The following is a 5,000-nucleotide window of genomic DNA, read 5'->3' as shown; positions in this document are numbered from 1 at the left end:
TTTGATACAACATCCTACCTGACTTCTTGACACTACTCAAACTTGCCAAAGTCACTAAATCAAAGTCAACTAAAATAATCATGCCTCATATCTGCAACGTCACGAGGGTGCTGGCAAAAGTGCAGCCCAAAACGTGGCTGAAAAACGTGATTTTTTGGACTTGGAGCAAAATACTGCACACTTTCGCGTGTTTCCATGATACGACAAGTTGCGCACAGTCTGCTCACATTCAAATACAGTGCTGCCAACAAATGTCAGCGTGCAACAAAAAATTTTTTCCTTGCAGGGGCACATTTTCGGCCAAAACTCTAGATTCGATTTCTCAGGGATTTTACGACCAGGCTGCCCCCCCCCCCAAGGTGGCAGCCTGGTCGCAAAATCCCTGAAAAATCGAATTTGTTAATTCATATCGAGTGCTACATCAGTTGAAAGAGCATAAATAGCTGCAAATTCTCTGAAAATGTTGTCCTGATCTGACCAGCCGTTCAAGAGTTATGGCCGAAAATGTGCCCTTGCAAGGAAAGATTTTTTTGTTGCACGCTGTCATTTGTTGGCAGCACTGTATTTGAATATGAGCAGACCGTGCGCCACTTGTTGTATCATGGAAACACGCAAAAGTGTGCAGAATTTTGCTCCAAGTCCAAAAAAGTCCAAAATCACGTTTTTTAGCCACGTATTGGGCTGCACGGCGGCGGGCGAAGCCGAAGCCCGCCGCCGTGCAACAGGAGTTTTGCCAGCACCCTCGTGACGTTGCAGATATGTGGTTTGATTATTGTAGCTGACGTTGATTGAGTGACTTTGGCGAGTTTGAGTCGTGTCAAGAAGTAGGCCTTGACGGATTATGCTAATATTTTCGTGAAATTATGCTTTTCGCATTGCTGAAAAAATTGCAGAATTATGCTATTTTTATGCTAAAAGTTATCATATTATGCCGCATTATGCTCACATATGCTACTAATGCATAATGGTTCTGTGCAAAATAACAGGGGAATTTATTTGTAGAGGGCGTTGTACTGTAGTAGCAAAAGTTCAACGGGGTCAACGCACCGTCCGACCTAGCTACGACCATCACTGATTGTAGTGGACTGGACATGGTATCAAGGGAGTCGTAAACCTACAACTTCCTAGTGCATCTACTTGTACTTGTACTTGTAGAACATGTACAACTGTATGGAATTTGATGCGAACAGGCGGATTATTACAATTTTATGCGATTCGTATGCAATTTGCCTCGAATTATGCGATTATTCGACTTTGGTAGGAATTATGCGAAAAATTATGCTAGCATAATCCGTCAAGGCCTATCAAGAAGTCAGGTAGGATTCAGTACTAGGCAGTAGTGGAACGTGAGTGGTAGTCTTTGCCGATTTTGGAGGGTATCCTGGATTCGGTTTGAAGCGCTGTGGAAATGGCTTGCTGTGGAGGTCTCAGCACTGGATGTTGTATCAAAGGTACGACCTCGTAACACGCCCTAAGCCAAAATAATATTCAAAAATTGACTTGGGTCTGTGGGAGTGTGTGAGAGAACGCCCACTCCTGCCGTTGTGACAGATTCCAGGGCCACGTTGAAGGGCCCTATCCCACCACCCATGGCTGCTTCTGGACATTTTTTAGGTTTGGATCCCGCGCACGGACAGAAATGGGCAAGAACATGTGAAAAATTGTAAATGCATTTTTTTGGCTCCTGGGTGGCTCGCACACCGTGGCAGTATGCCGGAATTTGAGTTTTTCCGGCCTGGAAAGCCTGTCAGTGAGGCGCAAGAACTTGTAAATCATGTCCTGAGGGTCAGCATAGTGGCAGGAGTGTGTGGTCAAAATTTCACTCAAATCCATTGAGAGACACCAAAGTTACGGTCAATTGAATGCCATATGAAATTTACGACCAGGCTGCTACCTTAACGGGTGCCTAGTGCAGCATCGTCACTGTATGAGTAGGTGTGCAGCGGTTGTGCAATTCATAAAACCGGGATTCATGAGGTTATCGTTTTGGAATTTGAAATATGGACTGTTTGTCGTGATAAATCCAATATGGACTTCGTACTTGGTCAGTATAGGAAATAAAAGCCGAGTAAAAGACCTCGGCTTCCCCGTTTATTTCCTACATGATGTACATGTATATTGACCTCGTACTCGGCCAATATTGGATACATCACATTGTTCATAATAATGTTCACTTTATGGTGCCATAATTATATTATCTATCCTTTGTAGTCCAACACACAGTGTGCATGTGTCACCATGTGATGATGATTTCTGATGATAATCACGTGAAAACGACGTTCAAATCACAAAATATTCATTTTTTAATTTATTAATTTATTATTATTTAATTTAAAAAATTTGTTCCCCATTGTTCTCGTGGTATGAGTGCGCTCACTTTACTTTCATCCATATTAGGTTTCTTGTTTCGACCTCGACTTTTTGGCTTACTGAAGTACACAAAAGGGGAAGGGATTAGCAACTTGCAAAGCAATAGGATGGATGCCCAGCGAGCTATGCAACGGAAGTGGTGACTGTTACTTATGCTGACTGCCATTTATCACTATACATTGCCTGGTGATTGCGAGAGCATGAAACTTCAAGTCGCAGCAAACAAACCTTGATTGTCCTTGTTGTTTTGTTCTGTACTTTATAACTATTTCGTACTGGTGTGGGTTGAAATTTGTTACTTAGTGCACTGATACTTCCTGAGTAGCGTTGTACGAAAGCTAGTTTGATGCATTTTTATCATTTTAATCGTTCCTATAATTGTTCTTCACATTTCATTTCTAGTGAAAAAAAGGACCAAGGAACTACATCTTAAACTCTATGTTTTCATGTACCGCCGCTTGACCCCACATCTTGCTAGTCCCCATCTCCAATCCTTGTTCCAGCGTAGGGCTGCTGAGCCTGGACACCAGGCTCGCACGCGCGGCCAGGCACAGCGCGCATTAGTTCTTCCGCCTGTTTCTACGCAATATGGCATGCGTTCTATTTCTTTCCTGGCGGCAGACAGATGGAATGCTCTTCCCACTGACTGCCGTCAGGCCCCGTCTCTTACTCTGTATGTAAACATGGTAAAAATTCACCTAGGGTTCCCAGTAAAAAGGCAACGCCTGTTGGGATTCCCCTAGTAAAATAATAAAATCTACTACTACTACTACATGTACAAGCAGCCACGCTATAATTTCCACTAAGGGGTCGTCCACAAATATCGATATTTTTTTAGAGAAGATATTCGTTCGTTTGGGGAGGGGGTTTGGGCCCTGTTCGTCTCGTCTTTGAGAACAAAATATCGAACTCTATCTATGAACGGGCACTGTTCGAACATGTAGTTTATGACCTACACAAAGCGAAAGTCAACCTCGTGAACATAGTCGCCATGGCAAGGTTGTGCGACCGTGGCAACGTGAACCTAGGTCACAGCAGGTGTATGGTGAAATTGCAGTTGCAGCTGGTCACGTTTCATGAGGAAATTGCACTTCATTAAAAAATATCGATCCTCTGCAGAAACACGTGTAGTATGTTCGTTTTGCGGGGGGGGGAGGGAGGATGTCTGGGGAGAAATGGACAAATTAACATCGTCTTGAAAAAATATCGATATTTACGGACGGCCCCTAACACCACCAGTTACTTGACAATCAGCTCATGCGATAACATTGCACGACACTGACCGACAGCACTGACGTACTACAGCTAACTGGCTATCAGCTCTAGCACATCTTGGGTGCGCACTCCAACAGCCTTCCGACTAACTTGGAAGCCGGTTCTAAGTTAAGTGAGAACATACTGCTAGGAGGGGAAGGTGAGTGCAACCAAGACAATCACAAGCTGAAAGTCTCAGCTGTGAAGGACGTTGGCGGATGATACAGGCCAGACCATTAGACTATATGGCCAAAACACGATTCAAGGACGCATAGCGACTTACCACACAACTTGCGTGGCTCTAAAAATGCAAAGATAAAAAGTTATGAAGGGGAACCTAATCGAACACGGACCATGAGAACCGAAGGCCTCAGTTAAACAGTGCTGTACTTTCGACTATGACAGTATAAGTTAAATGAACAATATGCAGCAATAACAAGCGGCAGTTTCACACGACGATCATTTCGCCGTATAGAGAAGGACGGCTCGTCAATGTTATCGCATGAGCTGATTGTCAAGTAGCTGGTGGTGTCAGTGGACATTATAGCGTCACTTGTAGTTCCCTGGTTGGTCCTTTTCTTTACTATAAATTAATCATTGGCTCTCCTTACGAGTCTAACATGACATTTCCATCATAGTTTTTTCTTTGTCCGTCGCTACTGTCTCTAGAATTTGTTCGTGATATCTCAAAATAGCCTTTGTGAAAAACATGATGACTCTTCAGCTGGTTGTGTTTGTTGCAATCCTTAATCTATTTTAACGAAGCATCATTAACCCAGTCGGTGGAATGCAATGTGCCCTGAACGGCCAGTCGTTAGCGGGTTGATAACAAAATTGTGCAATCTTTCTTAGAATCTATTCCCCTGTGATGTACATAGCAGACTCAGCTCTGTCTCTGACATTGAGCACTCTCTGCAGCTCGGGGATCAACGGATTTGCCCCTGTGTTGTACTGTTACTGTTCAAGTATCTACATTGTACATGTACATGTACAATGTACATGTACATGTGGATGCCTCTTCTCTTTTTTTCTTCTTTTTTTCTACTCACTCGACACGCCTGATCACATGCACACCGCATGGGCCTGGGGATGTCTCTTCTCTACCTCTGCCAGTAAACTGTACGAGTAAGTGCCAGCTCAAGGGTTGTGTGTATGTGTGTGTGTATGTGTATGTGTGTGTGTGTGCGCACGTGTGCGTGTGTGCGTGTGTGCATGTGTGTGTATGTGTGTGTATGTGTGTGTGTGTGTGTATGTGTGTGTATGTGTGTGCGCGCGTGTGTGTGTGTGTGTGCGAAGGTGTGCTTGCGTGTGTGTGTGTTACTATGTACGTGGGAATGTATCAGTAAGATGGGGGGGGGGGCATGTGTGCGTGTGTG

The sequence above is a fragment of the Sycon ciliatum genome, chromosome 12 (assembly GCF_964019385.1).
Source record: "Sycon ciliatum chromosome 12, ocSycCili1.1, whole genome shotgun sequence".
Taxonomy (NCBI): Eukaryota; Metazoa; Porifera; class Calcarea; order Leucosolenida; family Sycettidae; genus Sycon; species Sycon ciliatum.
Note: the sequence above shows the minus strand (reverse complement) of the source record.